The sequence below is a fragment of the Notothenia rossii genome, assembly GCF_949606895.1.
Source record: "Notothenia rossii genome assembly, chromosome: 2".
NCBI lineage: Eukaryota > Metazoa > Chordata > Actinopteri > Perciformes > Nototheniidae > Notothenia > Notothenia rossii.
In genome coordinates, this window is record NC_136904.1 from 26,987,064 (window position 1) to 27,008,430 (window position 21,367).

General features: G+C 37.4%; 1 protein-coding gene across 1 annotated transcript in view; it reads right to left on the reverse strand.

Moving 5' to 3' along the window:
* glceb (glucuronic acid epimerase b) overlaps window positions 1-15,486 on the reverse strand; it is a 68,470-nt gene extending 52,984 nt beyond the window's left edge. The window contains exon 1 of the mRNA XM_079666520.1: window positions 15,319-15,486. The gene's annotated coding sequence lies outside the window, so the exon portion shown is untranslated. The remainder of the gene's footprint in view (window positions 1-15,318) is intronic.
* Window positions 15,487-21,367: the final 5,881 nt, after the last annotated feature.

The window sequence follows — 21,367 nt, forward strand, 5'->3', positions numbered from 1 at the left end:
GGTGCCCACAATCCGCTACAACATACATGGGGAACAGGGAAGTTGTCGTCAATATACCCCACACAGTACAATGATTATATCCACATGAGCTCAAGTAACGGCGTCTCGTCGTTACAGTCTTTATGATCACAGAAATAGGGTAAGGGCATTAAAGCTATTATACTTGGTGATTCGGAAATCTCTTTCTAGTTTTACAGATTGTAAAACAAGGCCATGTCAAGTCTTTGACACTTTTCACAAGTCTATCAGCATGTTACTCAGTTTGTAAACAAGAACGTCCATGTGGCTTTAACACTTCTGCCACGGTCCAAATGTCCAACGGAAACATTTTGGAAGAGTCTGAAGTAGTTTCTTTCTCTCTCTGTGTGTGATTAGTTAGCTGTAATGTAATCATACACATTCATTTTGTGGCCATTATAGATAAAGGGCCAGGTAAACCTGTTGAAGTTAGGTTCACGACTGAAATTCAACAAAAATAAGAACATATATTACCTTTTTTCTAGGGATGCTCCGATCGATCGGTCACCGATCGAGATCGGCCGATCGCGAGAGCCGATCGCATGACGTAAAATACATGACACTTTTCTCTGTGTCCGGCAAAACAAGCTCGCCAAAATGGCTTCACCGGTCTGGCAGTATTTTAAGGTGTTAAAAAGACAGTAAAATAGCGGTATGCAACGTTTTTGTTAAGCAGAAATCCTGCAGCTCCACCCGCCGGACCGGTGAGTGGAGCGAAACACACAAAAGTTAGACCTAACACAATTAGCTATTTTATCTACCTCTGGAACAAGCTAAACTAGTTATAAATATATTTATTCTTCACTGTCGGGTCACTCATTACTGGATCAATGAGCTGCATGAGATACTGACAGGCTGTCAGGAGAGAGACAGAGAGAGACAGAGATAGGGGGGGAGAGAGAGAGGGAGAGAGGAAAAGAGAGCGCTTCTGCTAATTTCTCCCGTGTTATTATCCAAAGTTAATGTAAACTTGAATAATGTACTTCATTTGAATGTAATGATTAAGTTGATTGTTGTTTGTGGAAGCTCCAGTGAATGAGCCCCATTAACTGAGTTTTAAACATCACTTTAAATAGAAGATTAAAAGTGATGTTTAAATCTTCCATTTAGGCCCCGCCCACTCGATCGGATCGGCAATCGGTATCGGCCGATACTGATTCCGGCGATTGGCCCCGAAATTGGCGATCGGAGAATCCCTACTTTGTCAGATTTCTTTAGCCATATGACACAACCGTATCACGTGGTGGCACATCAATACTTCTGCCAATACACTCATTTGTTAACAACTTACAAAATACATCAAAATCAGTGGAGTTCCACTAATGTTATTGCATCGGCAAGATTGTTGAACAAAGTCAAAGCAGAGTCCATAGCACATGAATATGGCTTTTATAGCACCCAAATTATTATTTAACATTATCAATAAAACATCAAATGTTCCCTTATTCTATTATGAACACTGATATCTCATTCAAACATAAACAGGTAATCAATTATTTAGTTTATAGTGTTCATAACCAAACCACGCAGTGCTAATTAAGGTCAAATTATCTTATTATCTCCCATCATGTCCCCTTTGGCTCGCTCTTAAGAACAGTGGGAACACATTAAAAGAAGAGTGTGCGAGATACACAAAAGCACATGCTGTTTTTTTATATAGAAAACTAGTTAATGTGTTAAAAATGGGGTATGCATGTTTTCTGTGCATAGATTTCGGCACAGGCGTGGCACTTCCCTGTTGTCCTGCCTGGTGGCCATTAAGATATCCGTAAGACTTGTTTACAACATTATTTCAGGTTAAGAAGGACAGCACTTTTTATTGTGTACTGTTATTTTACATTCGTGAAGGCAACATGGAAAACACATGAAATTCGTCCCCGTTATCTCATACTCCTCCTGTGCAAACTAATGAAATATAATTTATACATTTTGCCGCAGTCTGTTAAGTTATACGTTTTAGCATTGATGCCATTAGTGGTGTTGTAGTGGATTGCATTAAATTGTGAAATGTTTTATCATATTCTGCCAACCTCAATTAAGTAAATAGGGGGGATACATAATCAGACAAACATCTCTTATAATGACTTACAGTATAACACCACTCTCAGTGTGGCGAATAAAGTAAGTGAAAGTGCAGTATATTTACATTCCGCTATTTGATTGGCTTAATTGTGAAGTGTTATTTTAATGCTCAATATTTTGTGCCCTCTAAATTCTTTAAATGGATTGAAAAGATTGTACACATTGCATGACCATCAAATACTCATGACGCCGCAATGGATTGTATTTTATAGATGCAAAATGTACAGTGTTGCAACACCACAACTGTCAGTTATTATGCAAATGAATAATGGTTCATGAGTGTCAAAAAATCTCTACTCCTACAGAGTAAAATATTGAATGTGTATTACATATTGAGAAGCTAGAGACCTACAGAGTTGTGCAGCATGCTCGTCTTTACTGCAGTTGTGAACATTAATGATCTCATTCACTACCTGACGACACAAACCTTCCTCTGTAGAAGGTAATGATGCTAAACCAAAGGAAACGAGTCCAAAGGTCCATTAAACAAAACCCTAAACAACAAACCACAGCTTGAAATCTATTAAGTGACCATTGTGCCTGATTACTTTTGTTCTTTATCTATAGAAATCGTTATCTATAAAACCCCATCTATATGCATCATATCTTTCCATTATATCATCCCAGAAAAACAAGGCTCCTCCCTTGGTTGAATTATCAGTGTCCTTTTTACATTAGATGGATAAAGCAGGTTGAAGATATGACATTGAGATAGCCATGGCCCATCAAATTTGTCATTTCCTACACAGGCTGTCAGAGCTGAGCTGAATGGCAAATGTGCTGCTCAGGCATGGGATGGGGTATACAGGGGGTGCGGGCAGTGGGGAAGCAGAGCAGAGGAGACATGTGCTTTGATGGTACAGCAAAGACTATTTATTCAGATGCACTTCTTCATATGTGGAGCTCTACAGAGACAGCAACACTCCCTTTACTGCAATCCACATTCCCAAGGGTTAAAGACTTCAGTGGGATTCATGAGAAGGCTGATAGAAAAGAAGTGAAAGAGGAATGATTAAATTAACATGTAAATACAAATGATCGTAAACAGCTTTAGTGTACTAGCTCAATGCTCAAGAATTTGTATACTTGTGGCTTCTACTTGTGGATTGGCCAATACTTAAAGTTGTGACTGAATCTTGGGTTCAATATTTCCATCAATCACTCATTTGAAGGGCTTTAAAATGTGCTTTGACCCATCAAAAGATACATTCTAAAAATCATTCCCAGTATGATGTAAAAGACATGTTATACCTTCAACTCTTTTGAAGGCAATCTGTTTTGGTTTGACTGATCAACTAAAGCCTACTCAAAAATGTGATAACAAAAAGGACATTTTACATCTCCTCTACCACGCACATCCAGCACTGATTTACGTCATTCATCTGGGACTTTGATGAGCCTTCCAAGTAGAATAACGCTTTAATCTCTTATTAAATGTGTGATGCTTGCGAGGGGCATCTATAGGAAATAGAGTTTCCATTTCACCCTACCTACATGTCTTCTACTTTGGGAGGAAACAGAAGCAACCACTGCAAACCGGGGGGGAAAGGTTACCTCTGCACAAAGATCAGCAGGTTCCAGCTGTCTGGCTGTGAGGCAGCAGAGCTAACCACTGAGCCATTGTGCTGTAAATGTCATTGTAAAGATTAAATAAAGTTGTCTGAATTCAACCAGTTAGCTCCAACTGAAATCCCCGTTGTCCAGCCAGTTTGAGCAGTATAGCTCATTAGCAAAGAGGCTTCTGTTCGGAAATTACAAAATAAGTCCTTTGCTTTTGTAGGAGAGAATAATCTATGATCGGAAAAATTAAATAAATACCCTTAAGAAACTTTCCAGAAATCAGATAATCAACCAGATAAGATTCGATCAAACCCGGACTGCTTTGGTGTTTTAGGACATTATCAAAAACTGCAATTAGTACTAGTGCTTTTATATATTAATATACACAATTCTAACAGATTCAGGATATTTTTTCTATTCAGTTCAAAGGGAAGTCAAATACTGGGTTGGCTTAATTTCAGGGCAAAAAAGATATCCAGGCAGTGATTTTAGCTCAACATCATAATTTATCCGACAAGATGATAGACCCTAAAATATGAAACTGATGACAGGTCCAAATGTCTGCTGGTAAATCATGTAATGGCTTACTCCTTGATCACATTAACAAGACTCTGTATAACTCAAAATGTTGGATAACCATGAAAAACAATCAATATAAAATTGTTTGGAGCCTTACTTAAAATATAACATTTCTCAGTCAATGAATGACATACTACTGCAAGCTCAGGTGTAAAGAATAACTTAAAAGGATAGCTTTGTTACATTGACATTAGTCAGTAAGCTGTATTGAGTGAAATGGCTAACAGATTGGTTAGTTTTAATCAACTAACAAATAAGGGATTTTTTGACCATAAGTAGTTAATATTTATCTCAAGTTATTAGAGGCTACCAAGTGTCCAGACATGAGGCTACAAAGAAGCTATGAAGAACAGCTGAAACAAGTGCTGATGACGCAGGTTTGTTGGCTGCAGCCAAACTCTGCTGGGAAATCCTAGCTTAATATGTCCAGCCAATCCAATAAAGACATAACCGGTCTCTGGGGCCAAGGTCGCGCCTCCTACCTTAAAAGAAGGAAAACTTCATTTGCAAGCCTAATCAAGTCTGAATGTCACTGAGGCAAAGCGAAGGAGGGTGGTGGAAGGCTAATTTTGTTCAGGAAAGATAAGTGGTCTTTCAGAGTGGCTCAGTTTTGCAGTATTTGAGTATGTTGAGTTGTAGAGATGGCTAATAAAACAATTAACTAAGACATATTTCTATATTGGGTGGTAAGAGTGGATGGCTCTTATGAGAGTGAAGTGAAAATGGCAGCCCAGGGACATTTCACTACACAGGTTTCATGCACTGATCGCTTCAATCGTCAAACTGGATGGAAAAGAACTCCTTCATAAATATAACATCATGTGTAGGCTTCAATTATTTTTCTTGCCAACTACCTTTCTGCTTTTACGAAGAAAGAAAAAGATATAAATAAAACAAATCACAGTATAGTGCAGCACACACTTTTTTTTAGCATGGGAGCATTACTGTGACTGTCCTCTACGAAGCTGCGACAACATCCCAGTCAACTGCTCAGATGTGCGTGTGTTCAAAAATGTTGTAGCTCCTACATTATGCAGAAGTCAGTGTCGTTTGGAGCTTTTACTCTTCTGTTTCCATCTTTAATGTTCGTGTGACAGATTATTGAGCCGTGATGAAGTAGGGTTGGAACTAACAATTATTTTCTCGATCAATCATTGTGTTTATCAAATGACAAAGAGATGTGAAAGAAAGCATCCTAATACTTGCTTTTTTGAGAAACAGTCAAAAGTGTTAATATATTCTGTTAACTATCATACAAGACAAAGCACAGCTGCAAATCTTCAGATAGGAGAAGCCGGTTTGGCACTTGTTCTTGAGAAATGCGTCAAATTATTGACTGAGTATCACAACTGCTGCAGTTTAATCTCCTGCCGATCGATTATCTCACTCGTTCCAGCTCTATGATGAATTGTCTCAATATTAATGAAATATTTGTATGTATTGTCTTCTTGCTTTACGTCTTTGTGCTTTTTCCATTTTTTTTCTAGTTTTTGTTTCTGGTTATATATATTGTTGTACCAATTTTAATATGGCTTCGAAATGGCATGCAATACATTCATACTGAATGAAGGTTAAGGAAAGTAGACTTAATAAAACTATAATGTATTTATTCAGAGCCAAACATGGATGTGGGTCTATTTTGAAGTGGTGAACTTTCTAAACGAGCTACCGGAAGATTTTTAAAGAAACATATTGTAGTGCCAGTACAATTTTATCTTTAGAACTGACTGCATTTTCGGTTTGGCTCGTCCTTGAAGTGAATCTCTATATAGTTAACTAAACCGGGGGGTTCTTTTTGTGTGTTTACTTTTGGTCTGACCAAAAGATGAGTTTCAGCGTTCTGTAAAACTGAAGCAACCTTTCTAGAGATGCTGTTTTTGCCGGAGTCCATGTTTCGCACATCTCTACAACAGAGGTGGTGAGTCCACTGTCAGTATGACTCATAGTCCCAATGGCCATGAATTAAAATACAGACATGTTTTTTTAAATGCATAAAGAAAACCAGAAAAAAAAAAATCAACAAAAGATCTATTGTCAGAAACGCCAACAACCAAGGGCAGAGAAGACGGCAAAGTTAAAGGTCCCATGTCATGGCCATTTCTACTGATCATATTTCCATTGTTGACTAGAATAGATTTAAATTGTCCAAAATCACATTGGTTTCTCATACAGCATCTCTGTATAGTATGAGAGTGTATTCACCAGGTATTCACTCTCTGTCCTAAACGGCTTGTTGGAGCTCCTGCCCCCCCTCCCTGTGAGCCCAATGTGCTCTGATTGGTCGGGACGTTGGGAGGCTCGTTGCGAACCGTTACGAGGCTCGTTGCTGCTGCAGAGTAGATGGCAAGGTTAAGTGTTTTTTAACAGTCAATTCCATTATGGATGGGAATTGACAAACAAGCAAAAATACAGGAAGTGAGTGAGAGGCTTGTCAGTATAACAAATAAGTCTAATGAACTTTGGTAGCAAAGAACATAAGCTAAGATTCAACACAGAGGCATCTATATTCCCTGCCATTGAATAGACTCTTGCAAGTCAGATTGCCGCTATATATGGTTGTTGCTGAGAAGAACAGCACTACATTATTAGCTTAAAGGTGGCATGTGTACGAATGGGGCATGACACTTTGGGTGAAACGTTATCTCATCTTTTAAATAACTGTAACCACATTATTCAAAAAAAAATTAAATGTATTTTGTTTAGGACATTTTACTTTGTTCTTCTCTCTGGGTATCATGTGTTTAGTTTTCTGCCTTTTTTTCTCTTTGTATCTTTATTGTAAAGCACATTTGAACTGGGTTTTGAAAGGTCATATGATTAAAATGAGTTTAAATTGTATTATTATTGGTTCTGGTAGTGACACTGTGACAGAAAGGACAGGAGGCAAAGGAACAAGCCCTCCACACATGATCATGAGCCAGCCAACCAGAGTCGTGTTCCCCGTAGAGTGTTACAACTCCTTGGGAAGCCTGTTTGGACCTATCAGCTCTTAATCCTGGCTACCGTACATCCACGATATAAAATCAGTGTTAGACACAATTTTTCTGTAAGACTTGATCACTGAAAGCCAAAAAGTATGGAGAACAATGAGACGGCAGCATATGTCCATGGCTGTTGTCTGAGTGCCTGAGGGGCAACAAAGGCCATTCTTTTGTTGTAGGGGGCTGGTTGGTATTTAGTACAGAGGAGGGGTATAGAGGAACGTGCCTGGGGGAGGGTTATTGCTCCAAAGTATGCAGACATAAGCTGTCTGCGTGTTGCCTTTGAAGCAGGCCATGGTTGGCTGTACTTTGTGGGTCACAGTGCAAGGGTTTACAACAGCAGTGTCCCACAGAGAGCCTGGACTCATCCAACCCCTCAACGCACTGCCAAACTATAACACAGAATGAAAGCTGGAGAAACTAACAAAGCAGCCATTATGAAGTGCTTGTTGGGCTGTGAACTTTTGAGTCCTCAGAAAGAAATAACTTCAAAACAATGAAGGTCTATTGACTGAAGCCAAGTAGTTTATAAAGCATAACAATACCTGTCGACAATAGAAGAAGGTAAATTCATTGTGACGGATGCAGTGTTTGCAATCGTAAAGACACAGTGCCCTAAAAATAGGGAGAATCTGGGAGTGTACATTGCAGACACTGCAAGAGGCTGTCGACATTGTAGATACTGCAAGAGGCTGCAAACACTCTGCGAATGGCAGAAGGGAGAAAAAAGGAGAGGAGAGAAACTAGAGAGACATTAAATGACAGCAAAGAAATAAACACACTGAGCTGAAATAAAACAAGTGCATATTAAAGTAGGGGGGGCTGTCGGGGGGGCTAGGCGATGGCAGGTGAAAAACTGCAAACCCTGTGACATACCAACATAGGGGTAGACACTTTAACACGGACAGCTGCAATTCAATGTCAAGACCAGACTATGAGATATCAGCCGGAGAATCACCTGACTCAACAGATCAGGAAGTGTTAATACGAGCAAGGAAAAGGCCACTTTTTGAGTTGCTCGCAATTATCTCGGAAGGAAAACAAATTATTAAATCTTGTCCTGGCATAAAACAATAAAAATATGAATGTGAAACATCCTAGTTGAATGTTACGTTTCTGTGAGATGATCCTCACCTGCTCAGTAACATCAATGATGTGTCCTTCAGCGTATTATCAAGCATAGGGAATACCTGGCTTCACTGCCTTAAACACAAAGCTCAGCCTGAGCAGCTTCAAGCAGCGAAAAGCAGCGGTGCACACAGAAAACGACTGCTTTCTGTAGGAGAGACATCAATGACATTTAGGCAAGCTTAAGGAGCAGTCTTCTATTCGTTTCCTTTGTTCATTAAAGGAAAGTTGACACCGAGCAGGTCCAAGCTAGGAGTGGTTTGGTGTCCACATTTTTAGCAGTAGAGCTATTCTTTAGAAAGTAAATGTTTTAACTATTTAACTTCAATCTATAAGACTGTTACATTTTACAGTTGTCATATTTTTGAAAAACACGTGGTAGAAATGTTTTTCTTGCTGCTGAAGACATCCTATAGTTGACACTTTTCCTATCTGACTGGCTCTTTATAAAAACTGGAAACTCCCTGCACAGGTTATCAGATCTCAGGGGGAATGAAGAGGCCCAGATGGGTTAATCCCCAGCTGGGAATAACATCCTATCTAAATAAAGGATCTCAGTGTAAAGTGGATATAAAAGTAGCCTGTTTTATCAATATCCAACAGCAACTCAGCAAGTGATTCAAGTAAATCACAGCAATAAAAGAACAACATACACAAGATGGCAGCTTTTACCTCTAAAATGCTAGATTGTGGGATTTGATAGACAAAAATAAGAAAATGGCTAATTTAAAAAGGGGATTTTCTGGTCAACTTCAGCAAGTAACAGAGCAACAGCAGAGCTGCCATCTGCAGGATCAGTCACAACAACTCACTTCGGATAATCTCTCTTCGGCTACCAAGTATAGGCAATATGGATAGTATATATATATATATATATATAACATAATAGTAATATAATGACATTTTCAGGAAACGTGATTGAGAAACAATAAAATAGGCAGTCTTTTTTTGGCTAGTCATGTAAAAGAAGTACTTGACAAATCAAGCTACTTCATCACACTGATGCAACAATAACCTGAAGCCATATGGCAATGAAGCAGTCCTGATCAGTAATTTGCAAGATTGCCAACAATGGTCTAACACAAAATACATATATAGCTAGATTAGTAAGAAAAATAAAATCTGTACCGGCTTAAAAATCCCAATCGTCTCATGGTTTTGTATTTTTGCCAAATCCTACCTGCTCGCCTCCCAAACATTTCAGTAAACCTACAATGATAACAATTTGGCATCTTTAACCTTTTTTCTGCTGCTGGTAGGAAACAGATGGGAAAGCCTCAAGAGTGTGAGAAAAGACTGAGCTTTACGCAGACCTTTAGAGCTAAATTATAATGATAAACACACTCCAAAAATAGGTCTTGTAAACATGGATTAAAATAAATGTTACATTTGCTTACATAAATACATGAGGAACATAATTGTTGCATCATCCAAAATGTATAATATTCACCAATAGAGAGTTTAAGGCACAATTTAAAATATTCTGAGTCTTACTAAATAAATAAGTACGGGATGTAATAGCTACCCGATTACCAATGACGACCACATTATCTGTTGGCTTAAGCAGGGATGGATTCACACTGAAGCTGTGTTGACCCCCTCTCATCAGATGCTGCTCAGAAGACCATGCAGGGAAAAGTACCAAAAAGTGACCAATGCTTTGGGAATTCAAGCTGGTAGGTAGAAGACGTCATGCTCATATTCAAACATGTATTCAAGCCTGTACTTAGATCTTTATGCGTTTGGTTCTTGTTGCATATGACATGTTTAGACTTGGTAAAATGCTTTGGCATTACAGTATAATAATAATAATAATAATAATAATAATAATAATAATAATAATAATAATAATAATAATAATAGGGACTGCTGTATTTGTAGACATTCAGAGAGCACATGAAGGAGCAATGGTCTCAAGTGTTTAAACTTGTAACAGTGCACAAAGCAAAGGATTGGGCATGCTACAAGTTGCATGTCTGGTTTCTATTTTGCAATACAAGTACCACAGAAAGGGGATACAAAATAAGTTCAATATAAAACCCTGCTACCATTTCACTGCTTTCTGTCCTGTACTCCTCAACTTTTTTTTTTTTTTTTTTTTTTTAATGGACCACACATTTGAAACAAGGAGAGAACTTCAGCCACAAGGCCACTTGACCGTTTCATGCAGTGTGGTGAAATGTGCTGATTAAGGGCACTCATCAGAGAACAGACGGAAATGGCTTTGGAAGGACATATATCAACGATAAATCAAAGCACAGAGACATAAAGCAGCACTCTGGCAAGTTCAGCAGATAACACTACATAGGGCCCTATGTTTATTCTTTTCTGGAGGTGATAAACTGAATGGGGAATCACAGGTTCAAGACGAGAACTGTGATGTGTAATACCACAGAATCATGAGGATTCGGTTTACATGTTGTAAGTAGAATTTGTCCTTAAAAGACACCCAACAAACAGCATGCTCAGGAATCAGAGCTGCACACAGGGCTGTGTTTCTGTATGACCACAAACATGATTATATGTGAAAGCATGCACATAAAAGGTGTGATGGTGTGATGAAGCCATTGTCAGAGGAGCCATCTTCAGCTGTTATATGGGGGACTAGGTGTGACAAAACTGAAGTACAAGTGTCTTCAAACACCAACACACAGCTCATCACAGTAGGCAGTGACATTCTAATATAATAAAGTATTCCAGAGCAGAACTCTAAAGTGAAACTAGATAAAAACAACCGACACGCTGCTTTCTGCCGGAGTTTTGAAAAGATACATTTTGCACCACAGTAGGAAATGGCCTTAATAGATCTTAAAGGGGCGAGCAGAGCTGTTGATCAATACCAGTGACTAAAGGATCACTTTGCAGGTGCTAAGATTTATGGATTCAAAGCTCTTTGTTTGGGTCCAAAATAAATGGGTTGCTGGTATTCCAAGTTTAATTCAGAATCTTCTTCTAATAGAGTATTGTACTAACTATGCAATAGTGCTTATGCTGTATTCTGCTTTTCTCTGTGTTCCTATCAACTCTGTGCTCAGATTAGCTGACAGCCTAATTAGCAAGCTGCCAACTTCTGCCAGTGTTATTGCAATCTGCCACCACTCAGAAAGAGTACAAATACACACTCTATGGAACAGGGTTTTATTTTATAGCTAATTTGTTGGGAGCCTGATAGCTCGGGAGGCCGAGCAATGAAACCATCCTCAAAGTTCTTATTCTTCTTTCTGTTAATTGAGATTTATTTTGAATTCAGTATTATATAAACCTGGTCTACAGATATTTCCCCTTGTACAATCTAGAGCATCCGTTCATTTTAAGCAGCTTTAGTCAGTAAGTATTTTAAAGCAGTAATTTGGCAAAACCGACCTCCAAAAAAACAAACTGGGAAAAAGCAAAGGGTTAAATTAGTTAAAACATGTATTTTGAAACTGCTATAGCACCATACTCCTATTAAATGAAACTCAGAAAATGAATGTCGAATGATTTACTGTATTAAACAAATGACGTAACTAAACTAAAAGAAACTCATTATCTATGGTGATGTAAAACAGTTTGACGGTACGATGAACACACGTCATGGTTAAAGTAAAATGTTACATTAATTGTAGCTTTATCATGTAATTACCCGCCGGGATACAAAAAAAAACACTCATCATAAACACAGTGTAACTAGCATGTAAATATGAAAACTAAATCCAGACAGAAGCTCCTCATTAAGATGATTGTACCCTTCCCAGTCACTGACACAATTCATCAATGACATGAATTTGATCATAGTGCTAAATGTCTCGATGGAAAACATATTAATTTCCCCAAGGAATTTGAAGAGTTCAACCTAAATATATGAAAATGCATTTCTTATTCATACAATTAAAACAACCGCTCTCCGCTTCCGTCTCTAAAATATGTCTTCACTTCATTTTCCACCAGGGGAAAAAACGTTGCATCCGCTTCACTCCATCGCTTTTCTGGTTCATGCAGATCATGTTCAGAGCATCAAATGAAATCAGACGGCGCCCAGCAGCGTCTTTTAGAATTGTTAACCAGGCCGGCTGCCACCGATCGCTGTTGGTTGCCAAAGTTCAGTTGACAGAATGGCTGCCATAAAGTCATTGATTATAGAAAAAATAGGTCTGGATAATCACACCACATATAACCAGTTAACTGAAGCACCTAAAACTAAGAAGAAATACAAAAATCATCCGACGGTGTTGCTCAATATTTACAGGAATGAACTTTTGTACTGTAGTTATTAACCCTAGAGTTAAATGGTGCATTTCAGTATGAGGAATAATTTCCTACTGCACGGCTTGATGTGGTACGCAAAGCGAAACTTTAACTAAATATATTGTTTCTGAATTAGCAAAAGCCTAATTTTCAGCATTCTAATTGTAATGTTGTTAAGTGTGTTGACAACTGTCCTCTCACCTTCTGATTTATTTAAGCGTTGTTACTTTTCAAGCTTTAGGTTCATTTGGGTGGAGCAGCCTCTGCGCTGATACTATGATTACTGCTGACCCCAAACATACTATTTTTAAAGTTTTTTTTTTTTTTAACCAACAGAAGGTGCATAAACCAGAATATACGTAATGCTTGATGTTCTCCAAAGTTAGTCTTGACCACTGCCAGACACTTACATGCTAAACAAACTCAACGACTAAGCAAACATACAGGTGGGTAATGGGGTTTAGCAAAAACTGATTAGAAGTCTAGCACAGTTCAGATATGTAATCAGACTATGGCATATTACAATTTCAAAAGTCAGAGTAAAAAGTGAACTGATGTATATCATGTAAATATTGTGCACATGGGCTACACATTCTAATGCATGTAGGAGAAAAGACGTAGGCATTTCAATTAGTGTAACCGTCAAACAAGTTTCAGCTGGCTCTTGAGCGAAATATGAACTATTTAAGGTATTTGACAGTCAGCCACAGTAATGCAAAACGACTTGGTATAGCCTGTGGTGCAATTTGACATATACAATCTAAATCATAGCAGTTTGCAGAAAGACCTAATGTGCAACATATATCATTACAATTTGAAATGGCACCTCAGCCTAAATCAGCCATAAAGGTACCTCTTTAGAAATTTAGCTTTTTGATAGAAGAGATATACGGGACAATACAATACGGAGAAGTTCACAGATTCAGAGATCACACTGAGCAAGTGCAGCAGACGTAAAAAGCACTGCAACTAAAACAAATGAAAAAACTCTCCTCTAGTATACCATGATTATTGCCATCACATTATTTTAGAATATATAATAAACATATGGGAAATGTTTTATCAGATCTCTTCAATACACAGTCGAGCTTATTTGCAATGACCAATATTTGTTCTATTGTAAACTGTCCCCCTCACAAACCATCAAAAGGGATCATTATCAAAACTGTTCGTGTTTAATGTGCTAATGTTTGAAAAACTCCAATCAGCCGATATTTGATGTATAATATAATAGAGTCTGTTTAAGTTTATAATGATCTCACTTCTGTCACAAGTTGAAGGCAAACCGTTTTTTTTGCGGCTATAGCTTTTTCCACTTTTCCTACCCCAGCATTAGACTGACACAACGAAGGTGCACCATTAGTGCCAGAAGAGCTCCTTCCTCCCACTGGCTTTTAGTGTTCAATGCTTTTCTCGCCGCTCACACTGACAAGGGATTATTACCATATACCTCAAACTCAGTGCAATCTTTATATTCCTATTAAAGCTATTTAAAAATTTTTTTAAAAAGCAGCTGTGTTTTCCTTTAATTTCAAATAAATACTATATACCATTAAATCTTCCATTAGGGTAATTCATTGCTTGTTATTCGGAACATTGTAATCCTAATCCACAGTCATTAAGACATTACACCTGTATTTGAACGATCTACATAAATATAGTAAATTTAAGCAAACTGTATTGTTATTAAACCACGTATATCAAGCACACAAACAACACTACCAATAGGAATATAGCTCTCATTTTATGTTCTTTGGTATGCATTGCAAAATGGTAACGAAACTCAATGTCAATATGTTTTAAATAGCCTAATGTCAACTAAATCGGATCCTAAACAATGCACTTTGTTAACAGCTGTGTCGTTAATACCTAAACATAAAGGGATTAGTCTACAAAGGTCTAGTGTGGATAGACAATTCAAAGTGTATGCAGTCGTTGTTCTTAAAAAGTAAATGGAGGGTCATTACTGTAATTCCAAAAACACAATTGTACAAAAGTGGTCTTCAACCTAATAACAGGACAGCTACAGTAGTGCGTGGCACAAAGATCTTACAATGGTGGAGAAGTTACTGCACATTAGAAAGAGATACATCTTTCTTTTTTTCACCGATGAGTATCTGAGTAAACCAGCAATGGAAAGTAGCTATTCTGTTGAAACGGCTCACGTCATGAGAGTTGAAAATAAATCTTTACTGAAAATCAACAGCATTTAAAACCCAAAGATGTCTGGACGCTAGCTAACCGGTGGCAGAAGTTAAGTTTTTCAGTTTCTGATCTGGTCCATTCATTAAAAAAAAGGCTTGTCATGACTTCTTCGCGTAGCCACATCCTCACAACCTGTCCAGCATGACAGTAATGCAGTAAAAGGTGATACTTTTGGTGATGAGCTGGCAGGAAAACCTAGCCAGCTAGCTAGTGAGCCAGCCAACAGCATACTTTATACTAAGCAGATGTATCGTTAGCATACAAGCTAACAGAGGTATTGCATTCCAGATACAAGTCAGCACAGAGCTTTGAAGTTCCTGCATCCCTCTCCGGTTCCGTTCTGAAGCCGACAAGCTTGAGGTTGTATTAGACGTTTATCGGTTAAGTGCTTCACAAAAATAACATGTGACAGAATTGGAAACACACGACTGGTGCGGTTTAAATGTTCGCTGATGTTAAACTGTGAACATATCAGCTAGCAGCACTGCATACGAGTGTCTGGACAGAGTGAGCCAACAAGACTTAACATTAGCAACCTTACCTGCAGAATAAAAGCTGTCTTACAGAGCGGGTGTTTGTTCAGGGGACACCAGAAGTAGTTGTTTTCGGTTGGTCGGTGAGTTTAAAAGAGTCCTGTGTTACCTCAGGCTGAATCAACTAAAGAGACTGACTGAGTGTGCTGCCTCCCAGCCACAACAGCGACTGAATACAGCTCAGGGTCTGCTTCTCAGTGGAAGCATATACAGTATCGCGAGATAGGACGAGACCTTGGAGATATGTACGAACCAATCAAATGTGTCGAATGGAGCCAAGTATTTGTTTTGTTTGTGCCATGGTTGTTGCTCTGTGGAAAGGCTGAATATACAATTAAAGTAAATACAAAAAATTCAAATGTTTAATTACAGATTACGGAGAAATGATATGTTTTTGTTTGCTTGGCTTTGCTGCTCTTGATTTGAGTGTCATTGTGTTGTTGGTTCTGTTTTTGTAACAACACTGAGGGCCAATGATAAAAATCCTTGGCCAATAGGGCGGATTTTTCTACTTATTGTGATTACAAAGAGATGCATGGATATATAATAATTAACCCATATGATTTGAACCAGCTGGTAACCGACCCATATTCCCCTTTGCTTTTTTTATCTAACCGATTCCTCTGTGTAACCCTGGCAAATAAATGCAAAAAATATGCTATTGTTAAAGATTCAGGTAGAGTGTGCTGCAGTGTTTTTTGAGTGGAATGAGGAAACACTTCTGAAATTTGTTACATAAAGTGCAATTTCAAGCTTTCTTTGAACTGTAATGTTTTTTCCATGAGTAGATTTTAAAGATATTGACCTCCTAATGCTGATGTGAAATGTTATGAAAAACACCATGAAAAAGAATAAAAGTAGAGGATATTATCACAGGCAAACTGAACTTAGGGTGGAGCATTCGCCTGATGCAAGACAGCAACATCTCTCTTTGAAAAGTGGTGCACTTTGACTGTCATGTAGGCCCATAGATGCATAAGTGGGTCTATTTTGACCCGGTGAGGTGGTTTTCTTAGAGTATCTTTGTAATAACATTTTTGTATCATTTTATATTCCAGCTATTCCTCAAAAAACATGTTTTGGATATCATGCCATTCAAATGTTTTATTTAAATTTGATACATTTTTAGAAATTGTAGTTTTTGTATCACTACCCCGAGCTTCCATAAGTGGGTCTTTTTTATCCCGGTGAGGTGGTATTCTTGAAGTATCTTTGTAATCAAAAATGCTTATCATTTCATATTCCAGCTATTTTTCCTCAAAAAACATGTTTTGGATATCATGCCATTCAAATTTGTAATTTAAATGTTATACATTTTAAGAAATTGTAGTTTTTGTATTACTACCCCAAGCTTCCATAAGTGGGTCCAAAATAAGCCGCATGCATTTTCTATGGAATTTCGTTTTTTTTCCAAAATGTAATTTTTTTTTCTAAAATTATAAATAGTGAAAAATGTAATGTAAAATATTTCTTGTGTGAACCAAAATATAATACTAAATATTATTCAAGTGATTTTTCCTGACCAAAATGACAAAAATGGCATAAAAACACATATTATTCTAATACGGGTCCTTTTTGACCCACTTATGGAAGAGTGTAGGGTCCAGTCACTTGTGCATCTAAGGGTTAAAACTTAATAAACTTCTTCAAAGCTATAGGAGAACTTGTGTTTCATTAAGGTGTAAGTCATATCTAAGATATTGTCTAGATTAACCATATTGTAGTGTGGTTCTATTGATGTCCGTTAGCATTTACTGTAGATATGACATGTAAAGCCTTAGAGCGCAGAAAGGTTGTTTTGTTCTTTAAAGTCAGGTACATGTATGAACTGAGATATCATTACAGTTTATATTATGTTGACTGGGTTGTTTGTGCGGAAATTGTCTTTAAGGACTATTTTTAATATGTCTTCTTCTAATATTCCTCTGTTACAAATAAAGTAAACCCCTGGTGATATATTTTCCTCAAGCATTGTGTGAAAATAACTGTGTAATTAAATGTTATGTAGAGCTTTATTTTCAATGTCAAGGATTGTGTACTTATAATGAACAACTTACATAGGGACTGTGTATTTTTAATGAGAGCTTTTTTTCTTGTCTGTAATGTTTACAAGGAACCAAAGCCACTGGAAAGTTATTTTGAGACATAAGGTTTCCAAATCAATGTAGAAATCTCTGAACAGAATTATTGATTGAACAGACAAGATGAGCTGCATGTATTGTGGACTGTAATTTTGTGAAATGATACTGTGATTTAGCTGTACAGTGTGTTCTTATGTTAATTCAAAACCAGAAGCTTATCATAAAGAGAAACATAACAGCATTTATTGAAACACTGTAATATCACTTCAAGTGATAACAGCTGTGAGGATAATGGGAACTGATGTGAGATTGAAATGAAAAGGAAATGTCACAGCTCATTTCTCCACTCAACATGCATACAGCATGCAAATCCTGTCCTCTTTTGCAAAGCAATTTACTGCACTGTGAAAGGAGCATGTCGTGCTACTGTAGCTAAAGTACAGACTCATCTAAAATAATTTGGGATTATATAAAGGAAATTCAAAGCAGACTATTTCCCATTCCATTCCTTCAAGTGTAACATAACAAGAAAGAGAATCAGTGAGTTGCTTTTGATAAAGACGTCTTCAGTCAGCAGAGAATTTATTTCACATTTCTAGTTGACAAGCAAAGTCCTCAATCAAACCCTATACTCACTCATGACTAACTCAGGAATTTGGTGATATTAATGGCCTCTTTAAAAAAAAAATATATAAATAATAAAAATGCAACCACACACAGCTGAACAGATTTATCAAAGTTTATGCTTACCTACACATTCAAAATGTGGACTACGTAAAGATATTTAAAAAGAGCTTTAAACACCAGTCCTACTTTTAGGGATTAGTAATCTTAATGCTCTGTCTCAAAAATCTAATTCCCTCCTTAAAAGTGCTGCACAAACTGAATGAGTCGGATGAACATTTCTTGGAAATTACTGTCAGTAGAGGATTGGCAAAATACAGCATAAGTAGAAAATAGAAAACATCTTCTAAAAAGTTAATAAATATAAGGAAAAGGCGAAATTGAATGCAATGTGTGTGTGCAGGTGAACCTGTGTCCCCTGCAGCCAGAGGGGTAGCTGGGAGGATCTCTGAGGTCACTGTCCTCTCTCTGGGTCTTTGGATCTGCCGCCAACTAAAACTGACTGACTGGGAGAGATAAGGCGCTTTAAATCCCTGCCATTATTTGATCTATGGCTATTGGTATTCTAAGTCTGTTTCTCATTTCAGCTTTTGGAAAAGGAGATAGCTGCGCCACTTAAATGTGGTGCTCTACGTATCTGACATCAACCCCAGGCACATGAAAGAGAAATTAACTGAGTGACAGCCCTATGTGGACAGAGATAGAGTGTGGGGGGTTGTCACTGTGGATGGAGATATTCGAAATAAACTTCTCTCTTATACAGCTTTATCAATGTGACAACATCTAACCATTTCTTTTCCAAAGCTTGGAATGTCACACACAGTGATTTGTGTTCTTTATTTTGACGATGTTCTCTTCAAATAACAGACCCTAGGAAGAGAAGCTGTTACTCTACTAAGGCAGTACCTAATTGGGATTCCAGTTAACCAAAACAAGCAAACAAAATAATATTTTGCACAAAACTAAGCTTTTCAGAGTGTGATATAATTTGCACTAATGGAGAGTGTTCTAACAGCTCCTTAAAATTCACAAACACCCTCAGAAACCATTCAGATTAGTAACAGTTTGTAACTTAATTTACATTCTCAGTTCTTGAGAACAGCAATGTTGTGTTGCTAATGGACAAAAGGGAGAGCAAAGGGAAATAATTGAATGCTAATTTCACACAAAGCACCAAGGGTCATAACTGACACAGGCCTGGATGCAATTTGCTTTAGAAATGAATTCCCTGCAAGATGTCATTGAAACAAATGTATCAACAGCAGATGAGAAAAAAGGGAATAAGTGTAGGAAAGTGTTTAACAGGGTGCAGAGGTCAAGTTAGACAGAGACTGAGCAGGATGGGATCTGTTTGGCTAAAGGAAGTTCATGTTTTTATTGTGGTATGCACATACAAGTTCTCTCAGACCTGTAAGCCTTTACACAAATGTTACAGTAATTGAAGATTTGCCAGACAACAAGATAACGTCTTTCATTAAACAAAATTGTCTCAGCTATATACTAACATTACTGTGCACACAAAAATGTTTGACTTTCTGTCTTAATCTGCTTCACATGAGGCTCAATTAGTTTTTATCAGACAAAATATCGATCATTTTGGTTTGACAGACCATCGTTCCTTGTACATTAGGAACATTTTGTACTGAGCATCATACAAATTGTACATCTGTTATTGATAGGCACAACAATAAATGCATTATACAAAACAATGATTTTGAATCACTTATCAAGATACAAAATGTCCCAATTGAAGATCAGTCTCTTTTCAGACACACCAACAAGTCTTTTCCAAAGTGAAATTATTCCACATTTATGTCTCAATATGTAACTCATAATTGTGTTGGCAAAAAAACATCTTAAAGGATTTGTGGAAAACACTGTCTTTAAAAAAGCTTCAGTTAAATATCATACTTACATTTCTGCAGTTAAGCAAAAGCAACTTATAAAATGAGTTTGTAACAACAGCATGTTAGCACTCTGTCTCTCCTGAAAGGCCTGACTGAGTCACGGATGCTCAGATTAAGATTCCTCACAGAGATGAGTCTGTCTGCCCGATGTTTGATTGATCTGACCGTGCAGAGTGCGCCATGAGCCGGAGCTTCTCTTGTGTTCCACTTTAGCGGCTCTCTCAAGGTCATAAAAGATTCATGTGCTGTGGCTTCCAGTGTTTTTTTAATTTACTTTAAGTAGAGCATTGCAGAAATACACCAAGAGAGGGACAGGTTTTTGTGTTGATTTTATAGATATTTTTCAAGCACCCGAAGAAACAAAGGGATAGAAAGCTGGCTCATGAATGAGGAAAAAAAACTCTTTACACCCAAGTACTTGAGAAGAAATACATGTTTAAATGCAAATCTACTCCCACGCCTTCTGCTGTATAAGAACAAACGTACTAGTCGTGAAGGAGCGTATTCAAAAGCATCTCCAGGGCGGCTAACAAAACAAAATCAGAGATCAGACATCTATTGTTATTGTAATACTTAAATGGTATGACACCATTTTGGGAAAAAATAAACATTTGTTAGCTGGTATAGGAGTGAAACTGTCCATATAAAATTGCATACAAAAGATGCTATTGTAAGAATAATGTTCCTAAATGCTATCAAAATCGCGGGTCATTTGAAAGTCCTTTATACCAAGGTTAAATTCAACACTTGTGTGACAAAGCTGTTGACCCAACTAACATGAAAAATATGTATTGCTTTTGTTAAACATGTAAAATATCCATCAAAAACCCATTTTGTTATTGAGTATTTTAAAAGGTGCAATTTGCAGTGCCTGGCCACCTGCTCCAAATAATTAGGGGCAGTATTTCCCCTCTACTACAGGTGCCATACCATAATGGACCATCCAAGGTTGTTTAAAACTAAATCCTACTTCTTACAGCATGGCAACAATACATCCCATTTATGCAAACTGCTGAAACGATGGTCAAAGTAACACAGCTGTCTAATTATCCATTTTGGATCTCTTTAAAATGTCATCGATCTTTTTTGTGTTTTATGCGTAATTTGTCATTTATTATTATGTTCTTTTTGTATATTTATTTAATTGAAATGTAAATTCCCCCTCTGTGGGATGAATAAAGGTATGATTCTGATTCTGATTTATTTATTGTGTATTGTTTGTAACAATAACAATAATATAATATTTGGCCGAGGTCAGACTATGGGTCAGACTGGTGCTATACTCACTATTGTCTCTCGAGGAAAAGTTGGAATTACAAAACTGACGGGCTGGGGCTAGCTGGGTAGCATGCTTTTTCTATTTGAAAAAACAATTATTGCACATTGTACTTTTAATATTTCTGTGGCAATCACCATAAAGCAGCTCATTTTAAAGAGGTTAAATC